Source organism: Hibiscus syriacus, unplaced genomic scaffold, assembly GCF_006381635.1.
Source record: "Hibiscus syriacus cultivar Baekdansim isolate YM2019G1 unplaced genomic scaffold, ASM638163v2 tig00110223_pilon, whole genome shotgun sequence".
Lineage (NCBI taxonomy): Eukaryota > Viridiplantae > Streptophyta > Magnoliopsida > Malvales > Malvaceae > Hibiscus > Hibiscus syriacus.
In genome coordinates, this window is record NW_024062636.1 from 634,513 (window position 1) to 649,342 (window position 14,830).

Here is a 14,830-nt window from a genome sequence, read left to right on the forward strand (position 1 = left end):
AGTCCAGTAGGTGAATCTAGTTTACGTCAGTTGCTTGGAAATTGAACTCTAAAGATGAAATTTTTGACCTTCAACAAATACCTAGACTATAACAGGTTCTTCTTGACAATCTTAAGAAATTAAATCCGTAAAGCTGAGCTATTCCACTAAGGCAATTGGTTATAGAGGAAACTCGAAAGCCCTAGCTTTATGAATAGATTGCATTCAAACTATGACATTGCTCGAACACTTGGCAACTCGGTGTTTGCTCCACGACTATTGTCAGACCAAAGACCTTGTGATGAGATGAACCCTTCAGCTAACCTGATAAAAGTGATTATAATATTAAGTTGTCCCTCTAAAGTAATTGGTTAAACACCCCGGCTTTATAGATTCGACTAGCCAGAAAATGGCAAATTAAATTAAATTTATCTAACAAGAAATTTTCGGTAATTATTGACTAAGAGAGTTAAGGAACACCTGTTATAGTCAATTTCACACAAGCACTCTAGAATTTTATTTTTAGACCAATATTTTTGCACTACCTTTGTTAGAGGATTTTACAAAGCTTGAACAAATAGAAGATTTTAGAGGACTGAAATAGAAGGTCTAGTAATTGATCATGCTAGTTGCGTCATTTTGTCCGCATCCAATTAAAATGCCAAGCCAAGAAAAAGGCATGTTGCAATGACCAAGAAAAATGACATTTTTTAATGGCTGAAACCTTAGAAATTAGGAAGCCAACCTAAAGCTAGCTCATTCATTTGAATGTTTATCAAGGAGCTATAACTCTGAAAGCATTATAGAGCTATTGATTCTTTTGATATTATTTGAACTCATGTTTATGATTTGATTTGATTGCAAGCCTGAATTAAGGAGCAATGTTTTACAGAATTATTATATCCTTTCCCCCTTAAAATAAGAGAAAGAAGAAAAACATTTTCGAACAGGACAGTCTCAAATATGAAAGGCTGCAACCCGAGAAGAAAATGGGGAATGGTCGATTTCGAGTACAAGACCGATATACAAAATGAGGCTTCATCCAGAAGATAAAACAGAGGTCATTCATGTTGCATGCATCTTAGGCATACTTAAGAGCATCTTATTTGTTATTTTTTCACATACATAATGTTTTACAGCTTTTAGAGTCAAGTTTCGACTCCAAAATGGAAGATACTCGATTCAAAAGAACCTTCAACAAAAGACCTTTGAGTTCGATTACACTCAGCTCAAAGGCGTATCATTTGTAGCATAGTTTAAGGCGAGAAGGGCTATCTGCCAACAAAATACCTTCAAGTTTGATTACACTTAGCTCAAAGGCACATCCAATTTACAACATAACTTAAGGCGAGAAGTGTTATCTATCAACCAAGACCTTTGAGTTTGATTACACTCAGCTCAAAGACACATCATTTGTAGCATAGCTCAAGGAGAAAAGGGTTATCTGCCAACAAAAGACCTTCGCGTTCGATTACAATCAGCTCAAAGGCACATAATTTACAGGATAGCTCAAGGCAAGAAGGGCTATCTATCAGCAAAAGACCTTCGAGTTCGATTACACTTAGCTCAAAGGCACATCATTTGCAGCATAGCTCAAGGCGAGAAGGACTATCTGCCAACAAAAGACCTTTAAGTGCGATTACACTCAGCTTAAAGGCACATCCAATTTACAGCATAACTCAAGGTGAGAAGGGTTATCTGTTAACCAAGACCTTCGAGTCCAGTTACACTCAGCTCAAATGCACATCATTTGTAGCATAGCTCAAGATGAGAAGTGTTATCTTCTAACAAAAGACCTTCGAGTTCGATTACAGTCATCTCAAAGGCGTATCATTTGCAGTATAGCTCAAGACGAGAAGGGCTATCTACCAACAAAAGACCTTCGAGTTCGATTACACTCAGCTCAAAGGCACATCATTTGCAGCATAGCTCAAGGCAAGAAGGGCTATCTGCCAACAAAAGATGTTCCAGTTCAATTACACTCAGCTCAAAGGCACATCATTTGCATCATAGCTCAAGGCGAGAAGGGCTTTCTGCCAACAAAAGACCTTCGAGTTTGATTATACTCAGTTCAAATGCACATCATTTACAGCATAGCTCAAGGTGAGAAGGGTTATCTGCCAACAAACAACCTTCAAGTTCAATTAGACTCAGCTCAAAGGCACATTATTTGCAGCATAGCTCAAGGCGAGAAGATTTATCTGCCAACAAAAGACCTTCGAGTTTGATTACACTCTGTTCAAAGGTACATCATTTGAAGCATAGCTCAAGGCGAGAAGGGATGTTTTCCAACAAAAGACCTTTGAGTTTGATTACACTCAGCTCAAAGGTACATCATTTGCAGCATAGCTCAAGGTAAGAAGGGCTATCTGCCAACAAAAGACCTTCGAGTTTGATTACACTCAGCTCAAAGGCACATTATTTACAGCATAGCTCAATACGATAAGGGTTATCTATCAACAAAAGACCTTCGAGTTCGATTACAATCAGCTCAAAGGCACATCAAACTTACAGCATAACTCAAGGAGAGAAGGATTATCTGTCAGCAAAGACCTTCGAGTTCGATCACATTCAGCTCAAAGGCATATCAAATTTACAACATAGCTCAAGGCAAGAAGGGCTATCTCTCAATAAAGACCTTCGAGTTCGATTCAATTTAGCTCAAGGGCACGTCAAATTTACAGAATAACTTAAGTCGAGAAAAGCTATCTGTCAAAAAAAACTTTCGAGTTCGATTCCACTAAGCTCGATGATACATCAACCGTATTGAAGCATCAAGTGACCACTTCCTGGTTAAAGCCGAGGTCTTTAAGTCAAGAAGAAGATCTGGGGGGGCAATCTCTCAGCATAGTACATCATAACTCAAGGTGAGAAGGGTTATCGGTCAATGAAAACTTTTGACTTTGATATCATTCAACTTGATGACGTATCAACTACTTTCCAGTCGAATTTTTAAACCAAGGTCTTTAAATCGAGAAGAAAAATGGAGTTGACTACAATTTTTCAACAAGAAGCCACATTCTGATTCAAATTCTGAACTACGACTTCAATTCCATATCATTTCAAGATTGACTCGACTTCGCGACGAATGAGTCATCTGCAACTCAATTCTACAGGGAGTTATTCTTAATTGAAATATCAGAGTCAATTTTCAACTCCACCGAACGAAAATTTGTCTTTATATCTTTGTCCTATTTTTCGTTTCACGAAAAAGGACAAAGAGGGGCAGCTGTGGACACTTATTTTCGTCCATATAAAATTATATATATATATATATATATATATATATTATATTTAATTTAAAATAATACATGTTTTTTTTGTTTTTACAGGCCCAACATTTACAAGGACACCCACAATCAAACAAAAGCCAAAACAAGATTCAAAATACAAGTGGCCCAGTAGTGGCCCGAATCAGCAGCCCAGACCCGAGAACCAGATCCACTTGTGCCCGACCTGACCTGAAACCCTAAAGCAAATTAGGGTTTTGAATATTTCAGCCGCCAGCTGCTCCAAGTGCCGCATCCCACGCCTCATTGAATTCCCTGGCGATTTCTCGATACCAGCATCACCAGTAGTCAACAAATCGAGTCTTTTAGCCCGAATATGACTCTAGAATATTCAAACTAAAAGTAGCATGTATTAGATTATAAATAAGCTTGTAAACCCAACACATGAGTATATGATTACTAGGCAAAAACACACTACGAACTACAAAGAGAATCGTAATATTGTTTTAAGCATAGTTTGTAAACGATTCGAAGATAAATAAAAGGTATCTCTTTTTTACCTTTTTGGTTCGATTTTTCGCATGTTTGCATGTAGATTCCTCCATTCCCTTCGCTTTCGAGTTGTAAAATCCCAAAGAACCAACCGGTCGATGATCAGAGGGGAGGGTAGCTGAGAAGTTTTCCTCAGATCTAGCCCTCCTCGAGGCCTATTTCAAAAATTTAAGGGTGTTTTTGAGATGAGGGTTAAAAGAGTTTTAAAAAAAGCAAAAAAGTTTCGACCACCACCGATGAACGGCGGCCGACACCATTATACTATGGTTGTCCATTTCAAGGTTTGTGCGATGGGTGTTCTTCAAATGAAGAACACCCCAAGAACAAAACAGAGAGTTTTAGAAGGGGTGTTTTGATCCATTTTGGATCAAATGGAAAAATGAAAAACTGTTATTGAAAGTTGGGTATTATACCCAATCCGTGGATATATGCCGACCCGACCCGACCCATACCTACACACGATCCGCGTGTTTTTCATTAAAAAAAGGGAATTGTGTTTTTGTTCCCCCCGGTTTTTTAATCTTTTATTTTTGCCCATTTCATTCAATTTAATCCTGAATTTTCTTTTAAATTGGCATCCAATTTTGATTTTATTTCAAATTAACCCTCTTATTATTATTATACATATTTTTTATATTTTTATTTTTATCTTCTTTATTCTTTGTTTTTAATATTTTTATTTTTGGTTTATTATTTTTAATTATTTATTATTTATTATTTATTTTATTTTATTTTTTATTTTTATTTATATGTGTATATATATGTATATTTTACCTTTTTTGTCATTATTATTATTTTTTACCTAATATTTTATATATATATTTATTGTATTTTTTATTATTAGTTTTCTACTTATTTTATTAAACACTATATATATATATCACCTCACATTTATTAGCTAGGGCCCCCTCATCTTTTTTTCCTGCATCTCTCACTCACCAAACTTTTACTTTTTTCCTTTTCGGTGAAGTGATTGGTTTCTTTTTTATTATTTTTTCATTATTTTGTTTGTTCTCATTATTTATTCTTTTCAAATACCTATTAATTTATATATATATATATATTTACATGTTCATTTTTTATTTTATTTGTTTTTTTATCCTTTCGTTTTCATTTTACATGTATATATATATTGTTTTTATTTTTCTTCTTAAAATTTTACTTTATATTTTTTTTCATTTTTATGTTTGTTGTATTTCTGCTTCTGTCTCCCTTATTTAATTATTTCTACCATTGTTCTATATTTTTAGTTTTGGTTATTAATTTTATTTTTCCTTTTTTAGCTTTTTTTTTGTTTTGTTTATTATCTCCATATTGATGCATTTTTTTTTACCTTAATTCGATTTTGCGCTTCATTACAAGTCTAGTATTTCTATCTTTTAAGGGTCTTCGTTTAAGTCTATCAGAGGTAAATAATTTGGATCAATTTTTACCTTTTTTAATTTAACTTTCAATTTTCGTAATTAAGACAATTGGAAATTAAGCAGTACCGAAAGTGCAGTTCAAGGGTGCTAACCCTTCCTTGACTGTAACCGACTCCTGAATCTGACATATCACTGGTAAGATGCAGATTAGGTAAGAAATAAGGTATCCGATCAACTCATTTGTTCTTAAAATAAATGACCGGTGGAGACTCTAGTAATTTAATCCATGTTGATGCCCAATTCTGGGCCCACCCGAAAGACTGTCGGGATAATGGTGTCGCGGCCGTCTTTCGGGCGGGCCCAAAATTTGGCTTCGACTTAAATAAAATGTTAGGAGTTTCCATCGATTATTTAAAAAATATTAGGTTGATCGGATACCATCTTACCTGATCTGCGTTTACCAGAAATATGTCAGCCTCGAGAGTCGGTTACAGTCAAGGAATGATTAGAAGCCTTGAACTGCCCTTTCGATACCATTTAATTTATCGGTTGTCTTAATTGCGAAAATTAAAATTTTTAAATTCGATCATAATTATTTACCTTTTTTATCAATTAAAATTATCCTAGAAAACGATCATAAATAAAGTTAAAAAATAAAACAAATAAAAACAAAGAGTTAGTATTAAGATCGAAATAAAAAATAAAAGGAATGAAAGAAATATAAAAAAATAAATTGGAAAAAAATAAAATTCATGGATCAAATTAATTCTATGAATGAGCTACAAGAGAAAAATATAAACTTAAGGGATTAAATAGCAAAAAATAATAGTAAAATAAATTTAAAGTACCAAAATAGCACAAACAAAAAATTAAAGGATTAAAATAGTATTAACAGAAACTAGAAGGACAATAACTAAATTCAAATTAAAAACATATTAGTTTAATGACTAAATTAAAACTAAGTAAAATATAGAGTTCAAAATAAAAATAAATGCAACTAGTGACCATAATATGAAAACACGACTAGATTAGAGGGACTTATGGGTGATTATACCACGAATTGGTGACCATTATGTAAATAAATGCATAAACTATGAGGACCTAATAATAATTAATCCTAAAATAAATGAACAAAACAAGAAGTTTCCAGACTCTCGAGACCTGACACGTGATTTAACTAAATATTTTAAAAAACAACCCCTTCCCTTTTTCATTTGCAGAACACGTGAGACCCCAAAACAATATCCCTTCCCAACTTTTATTCTGCGATGGAAACCCCTTCATAAGTCTCGCGGCAGCCGACCTTCCCAAAGAGCCAACACCGCCTAGCTCCGAACACCGTATGAGTGACTCTTCTCGTCCAGCGCTCGACAAGTCGCATCGGCAACAAGCTAAGGTAATCTCTAACTCCTTAATTTTTTGTTATATTCGAATAATAATAAACATGCCAAGAATGAAAATTATACTAAACTATATTTTTTTAGTTGCAATCTAAAAATTAAACAAATAAAAAAAATAGAATACCTTAGGATTTAGGTTCTCTTTTGATTGTTGATAAATTCGTTTTCTTTTGTATTTTTATTACACTGTTCGTTCCCCTATCTATTTATTTTCTTTAAGCAGTCGTAAGATTTATATGAAAACCAAGATCGAAATTATAATTTAAAATGTTACCGCATAAACAAAGCGTAAAACCTACTAGAATACCTTGAAATATTTGCTTTCGATTTTAGACTTGAATTGCTAAAAATGTGTTTCAATTGTTGTATTTTTATTGATGAAAATTCTCTGGAAAAAAAAAACTGAGAGGAACCCATTGTGTACATTTTCATTCGGCTTTTTATAGCCTTTTTGTTTTACAGATATAACATACAATATTATACATTTGATATTTGAATATAATATCTCATGTTTTATTCCTTGTGAGTGGCAGGAAATATGCATTAGTGGAAGCGGCGGCAGAGCACTTTGAGGCAACCAATTGTTTAGGGTTATGTGAGCCGGGTCGGGTCGGTTGGGCCTCGGGTCTAGACTTGAGTCGGGTCTCACGGGTCAGGTTAGATTCTTGACTCCAACTAGGTATTGGGCTGCTGGGTTGTATTAGTGATTAGGCCTCATTTGGGTAATTGGTTCGGGCTTGAGTTTAGGCCTACAAAACAATGTAAATATGTTAATAATAATTATAATAATAATGATAATAATAATAACAATAATAATAATATAATATTTTTAAAGCCCGGTCAAAAATAGGTGTTTACAACTGCCCCTCTTTACACATTCTTGTGTTAACATGAATAGGGAAAAGACAAAAAAGGCAATTAGATTTTGTCTGGTTCTCTTTTTTTGTTTTGAGACTTGATAATGTTTGATTTGGAGAACGACACAGCTCATACGTAATGAAGAGTTCGAATCATCTAAGGATGATAACACGGTTCTTACGTGATGAGGATGGCTGATTATCTAAGGTTGATACGGCTCCCACGTGATGAGGAGATCTGGTCTAGGGATGACACAGTTCCTACGTGATGAGGACGAAAGGCCATCATTAGGGATGATAACACGGTTCCTACGTGATGAGGACGACTGGTTATCTAAGGTTGACACGGCTCCTACGTGATGAGGAGATCTGGTCGAGGGATGACACAGTTCCTACTTGATGAGGATGACAGACCATCATTAGGGATGATAACACGATTCCTATACGATGTGGATGGCTGATTATCTAGGGTAACACAGTTCTTACGTGATGAGGACAGTTGGTCAGTGGATGACACGGTTCCTACGTGATGAGGACGACATGCCATCTTTAGGGATAATGGTTTCAAGAAAACTGACTCACAGATGATGCTTTAAGAGAACCTGTTTCAAAAGAGATAAAATTTATTTCAAGGGAAACGATCTCAAATATATTTTTTGTTTCATGGAAAACAATCTCAAAGAAAATAAGATTTGTTTCAAGAGAAACATCTCAAAGTTTTTTTTGTTGTTTCATGAGAAACGATCTCAAAGAAAATGGGATTTATTTGGTGTTTCATAAGAAACTGCCTCGAGGGAGACAAAATTTGTTTCAAGAGAAACAGTCTCAAGCGAGACAAAAAATGTTTCAAGGGAAACTGTCTCAAGAGAGACAAAATATGTTTCAAGGGAAACAATCTCAAAGGTTTTGGATAGTCTGTTTGTTTCTACAGGTTAAAAAATCCTTTCAGAAGATCTAATCATTGACTTAAGGAAGTCAAATCTGTGGATGACATATTTGCTGTGACACTTAAGTTAATTCATCATGTAGATGCTCATTTTGTCCGGGGCTTTCATTCGAGTTTTTTTACTCTAGTTTATATATATATTACTAATTAGTTATTATTATCAAGTTGTGCATGTGATTATTTATTTAAATTATCGTTAGTTTATTAGTTGTATGAGTGTGTTTAATTACGTAATGATTGTTTACTTAATATGTAGTTATGCTTGTGATCGCATATGTACATATATATACATATATATATATATACATATATATATATATATATATATATATGTGTGTGTTAAGAGAATTTAACTCACTAAATAAATATTAAATGTTTTCTGGAGATTTTTCAGGCCCAAACTATAAAGACCAATTACAGAAGGCTTGAAGAAATTAAAACTCGGAGCCCAAGAGCAGCCTAAGTGTGACCCGGTTCAGTGACCCGACCTGGTGAATTTAGGATTTGCTAAAATCCTAATCCTAAAGCAAGCTGACACCAACTTGTCATCCACGCCATGCAGTGTCGAACGCCAATCATGCCACCATCGAAGCTATTGTTATCAACCTACATCAACAAAGACCACCGAAAATGTCATACACAGTCAACCAAAATGGCACAAAGTCAAGAAGAACGTAACTTAATCCCTACAAATCTGGGATTTCCACCTAAACCTATAGACATGCAACAAGATAACAAGGAGATTGGGTGAAGACGATGGAGATAAAAATCGGGGGGCCCTCAACCAGAAAAGAAAGCTAAGTAAAAGGGCAGGAGGAGAGCAAAAAACACGAAAAATAGAGGGAGATCAACAATTCAACAAACAATCAGGGGGTATTATATTTTTATTCGAAAACATTGTAAACGGGGTTCAAGGAAGGGAGGTTCACGAGAGCACGGAACCAGAAACCAACAGTGAGAGGCTCAGTTTTTCTACAGAACAGGGGATTTTCAACAGAGGGGGAAAAAGCATTGTAAGGGGGAGTTTTGGAGAGATTTTCTTTGATCGAAAAAATAGCAGTGTAAACAGAGGGGTCGTTCCATGTTTTTACAAAGAATGAAAGGCTAGAAATCTTTTTTTAAAATTTGTTTTCCTAATTCCTTCATAAGTTTTTTTTTCAATCATTCGAAAAGCATAAATGAAGAGCATTAAAAACTAGTGAAATATCATTCACAACCATCATCTTCCATTCCACAACGTTGCAACAAAAAATTAATCCTAAAATCGTTCACACTTTCGAATCAGCAAGCAGAGAAGAACAAGGAATCGACAACCTCAAAAAAATATATGAAAAGCTTTACCTTGGGTTCTTAACGGCGCAAGCTCCGGTGACTGATTTGCAAATCCCAACGGTGGTCGGAGGGGAGAGCTTCTTCGATTTTTGTCTTCTAAATCCGGTTCGTGGAGGTCCTGGTGCAGAAGAGAACCCTTGGGCCTTTGTGTGTTGGATCTTCATCGGAGAACCCCAAAGAAAGGCCTTGGTCGTGGGTGGCCATGGTCTCCATCTTCTCTTCAAGGAAAATGTAAGGCGAAAGGCATGGAATCCTTTGGAGGCTCTCGGCTGTGAAAGGAGTAGAGAAGAGGGAGAACAGGGTAAGTTTTCATCTAAAGTTTATTTATATTAATTCTTCAAAATGGCGCCGTTTAGTGGGTGTTTAGGGTTTCTTGTTTCGCGTGTGAATTATTCATCCTAAAAGCCATTTAAATTTTCAGAGTCATGCATTTTAATCCTTAGGTTGATGTTTTCACGTTTTTAATTTTGTTTCCATATTTTGAGCGCATTTAATTTCATCCTTAATTAGTGTTATAATTAGTTTATGTTGTTTAGGCATTTCACTTTTAATTTTCGCATGTTTCGTTTTAGTCCTTAATTCGAACGTTTTTGTATTTTTAATTTAGTTTCTTTATTTTACGTGCATTTAATTTTAGTTCTGAATGTTATATTTAATTATAGCTATTTTAGACATTAGGCCTTCATGTTTTGCATGTTACATTTTAGACCTCAGTTCGAGTTTTCTTTGCTTTTAATTTAGTCTTTGAATTTAATGCGTATTTAATTTTAGTTCTAAATGTTTGTTTATTTAATTTCCGTTGTTTAGACATTTAATCTCTAGATTGTCGTATGTTTTTTTTAGTCCACTTATGTGTTTAGGATTTAATTCACTATCAGTCCTTATTATAAGTGTTATGTTTTAATTTAGTATTTGTTCAACTTGGTAATAATTGCATTTTAATTTTAATCGTTATTTTGCATGTAATTAAGATAATAAAGGTTTTCTTAAATATTAGTTAGTCCCTATATTAATAAGCACATTTATTTTCTAAAACAAATAATTTGAGGTGTTATGTTTTTGTTTGTTGTACATTTGTGCATTCCATATCAATATATACCTTAAAGTTATAATGTATATAATTTGTAGTATAAAAATATTTTGGCGTGACATCCATTTTGCATAATATGCATGATACCCTCATTCGCATAACTCGATACGATTACATAATCGGATTAAGAGTAATACCCTTTTAATTTAGAATTATTTTAAGAGGGTTGTCTTAACTTATTAGATATCTAGTTTTAACAATTTTAAATTAAAATTGTATCCCATTAGTGACACCTAAAAATTGATCCATTATTTTAAAATTTGGGAACGGAAGAAAAAGAAATATTCGGCTATTTAAATTTATCGAGAAAAGATAGTTAGAACTTATCTAAGATCTGGTCTTGATATTTGTAAATAATCGAATATTCTTTATCTTTCTAAAGGCTTGGTAATTTTAATTTAATCAATTTTGGTGCTTTGAAATATGGTAAAATTCACGTGTTGTTTTGTCGGGGATCATAAACCAAATTAAACTCGAACTTGTAAATTTCATTGCAAAGACGTTAATTAATCGACTAGGTACCGATTTAGGGCGCTGTGAGGGTGTTAATCCTTCCTCACGCGTAATCGACTCCCGAACTCGTTTTTTGGTAACGCGAACCTAAATTTGTTGTTTTAATTAAAATTAATTTTTATTTAAAATGACAAAACGTTTTTGGGTGACCAATCACACCCTAATCAAATATTGATGGCGACTCTTCGAACTTGTGTTTTTATCGTGAATGAATTCCCAAATTTTTGAAACGAGAGGCTTTTTAAATCACATTTACTTTTTAATTAAAAATTCAATCGTAAAGAGAATAATTAAAAATGGTGTGGTTTTCGAAATCTTGCCTTTAAGAAAAAAAATCGTTTCGACAGCTTGGCGACTCTACTAGGGACCTTTTTAGAGAGTTAAGCCTATAGTCGAATAATTGATTGTCTTTGCAAACAAAAGTTATAAGTTCTTTCTAATTTGGTTTTTGATCCCTTGTTTGTTTTAAATTTCTTGTTTGCATTTGTTGAGTTAATCGATTGACGGAATTGGCCAAGAGGGGGTGAATTGGCAATAAAAATTTTGGTGGAAGCTTTTGCAGAAAATTGAAAGAAATTGCACAGCGATTTAGAGTGGTTCGACTTTCTCAACCAAAGTCTACGTCCACTACCTTAGCTATCCACACTAAGGATTTTCCACAAATTCACTAATTTGTCTTTCTTTTGAGGACAAATAGTAACCTTACAAACCCTCAAGAATTATACCCCAAATTCTTGAGAACACTCTCTCCCAAAGAGAACAATACAAATTTGCAAACTTACAAGGAAATCCTCATAAGGTAGATTGTTTGCACAATTCTAGAACAAAGAAAAGAACACTCAAGAATGAATACAATTGAGCACAATAAGTGTTATTGAAAGCAAAATGAATATTGAATAAAAAATAGGCTTGAAATGCTCAAACTTGAGGTTTGATGCTTTCTCTTTGATTCTCTCTTGATTCTAGTTGCTTGATGTTTCTTGTTGTTGATCAATGGCTTCTAAGCTTGCTTAAATACACCTTGAATCACTTCTGAACGTTGGGGATCATTAATGAAGATAATATAGCCGTTTTAGTGTGAAAACAATTAATTAAAATAGTTGGGAGCGTCAGTGCATCGATGCATACCCATGGTGCATCGGTGCATCAGTGTAAAATTCAAATATTTTGACCGTTGGACCCTTAGTGCATCGGTGCACTAAGAGTGCATCGATGCATCAAGTGCATTCTATTTTAAAATAGCCAGAGTGCATCGATGCATTGCTGGTGCATCGATGCATCAAATGCATTCGATGTTTTCATAAAATCCTTAGTACATCAGTGCATGGTATGTGCATCGATGCATGAAATGCATTCGATGTTCAATTTAATTCATGGTGCATCGATGCATGGATTGGTGCATCGGTGCATCACTCTGAAAAGTTGATTTTAGGTTTGATTTTGGTTCAAAATACTTTGTGAAATTTGTTTCAAAAATATATTAAGTATAAAACACAATTTTACACATTTAGTAAGGTTTGAAATTGATCTTAAAAGACTTGGAGTAATAATTTGATATCCAATTAATTGAATCGAATATACTTAGAAAATCATTTGTAAAATCTTAAAATTCATTTAAATTTAATTTGTTATATCGAAAAATGTTTTCAACAATCTCCCCCTTTTTGAAATAACAAAACATTTATGTTATTTTAAGATTTTCTAAAAATTTGAAATCAATTTCAATTTAGAAAAATTACTCCCCCTTACTATAACACTTTTCCCTTTTAAAAACATTTTAACACTTAACATTTCTCCCCCTTTTTGTTAAATCAAAAAGACTAAAAATCAATTTTAACAAGGTTTTAAAAAACAAAGCCAATTGATTAAATATATATATATATATATATATATAGCTTAAGCTGCTAAGATCACAATCAAAAGAGAGTTAGCCATTAGTTTCATAATCAATATTCATAATAAAAATGTGAAATGGTAAATTGGTCATATTTCAACTAAAAAATAAATGATGCATATGTTGTAACAAACCAAAATATATATAAAACAGTCATCCAACAATCAAAGAAAGATAATCCAAAATGTTTTAAAAATTCAAGTTCATCCCAAAAACAATCAAAGAAAGATAAGTCTATTCATCCATTGAAGGATCGGGAGGAGGAGGAGGGTAACGTGCTCTCATCTCAAGTGAGAGTGCATCCAAACGATCATTCATATCTTGTTGTCGAGCTCCCAAGGTAGAGAGCTGGGACTCAATGAATGTGAAGCGCGAATCCATGGACGCATACCGTAAATCAAATGTCTCCAAAAATAAACGAAAATATGGAGGCATTTGTTCTTCTTGTGGAGCAGGTTCCGGTGCAGGCTCGTCATCAGGTACGTGATCATCAATGTCTTGCATAAGTTGTTGAAATTCAGGATCATCGTCATCAGCCGGAGCTGGAGGAGGAGGAGCACGAGAGGAGCTAAGAGTAGCTCGTGAGGAACTAGCTTCCAGAGTTTGCTTTCCGGGTCTAAAAACCCATTGACCGGTAACCTCGTATTGTTTCCAATCCACTTTCTTCAAGGATGTGAGATTGATTTGATTTTGAAGTGGGATAGGATTGTCAAGAGAAACGTCTAGACCAAGTTTGATAAAGAGGTTACTAAGAAGACATCCATAAACTAATGTTTCGACATGTTTTGAAGGAACAATGTTTATGACATCAACTAGTTGATTGAAGATAATGTGGGGTAGATTGATTTTGATTTTATTTTTAAGACAATACATCCACCATAAATCCCTAGCACGAAGTGTGGAGTACCTACCTCCGGATGGTCTAAACCACCAAGAGATCATCAAATGGAGAAAACGATCGTGATGAGATCGTAGAGTACTAACACTTGAGTTTGGAACATAGGGATATTCCACATTTTCACTTTCATTATATACACCATTATCATCTAACCCAAAACGAAAAGTTATAGTCTCGGGGTCAATATTAATATATTGACCTAAAAGATAGGATCTAATGGCTATAGTTCCACATTGAGTTTCATTTTGAATAAATACCCCATTGGAATAGAAAAGCGGACCAATTGTTGATAGACGATGGGTTTAAGTTTAAAAAATTTATCAAACTTCCAAGCTTTAAGAATCGGAAGGTATTCGAAATCGATGTCAACCATAGCTTGAAGCGAATGAATACGCTCTTCACGGATTCTATAAGTTTGGAAAGAGTTTCTGTACCTAGAGTACAATTCGTCTCTACGACGCTCAGGCATGTTAAAACAATATCCTAATAGAGATGAAAGTGGAGGAGGAATGGGATTAGGAGGTTGAGGAACGGGAGGACGGTTTTGGTTTGATCGACTTGAAGATGACCTAGGTCGTTTAGGATTTGACATGATTAAAGGAAATTGGAATAAGGAATGTCACCTGCAATTTGAAACACATGTATGCATAATCAATCCCAAAACTCAAATGAGTCCTCAATAATTCAAGGTTCTCTAAACCATATCCTAATGGGCATGTTTTGAAAACTATATAGTTTTCATGAAAACAAAACAATTAAATCAAAAATCTTACTA

The 14,830-nt window shown here is 34.1% G+C and overlaps 1 long non-coding RNA gene across 1 annotated transcript; it reads left to right on the forward strand.

Moving 5' to 3' along the window:
* The first annotated feature begins 6,357 nt into the window (after positions 1 to 6,357).
* Positions 6,358 to 9,796, forward strand: LOC120114349. Its single transcript, XR_005515388.1, has 3 exons — positions 6,358 to 6,521; positions 7,059 to 7,181; positions 8,723 to 9,796. It is a non-coding gene; the product is annotated as an uncharacterized LOC120114349 (long non-coding RNA).
* The last annotated feature ends 5,034 nt before the right edge of the window (positions 9,797 to 14,830 follow it).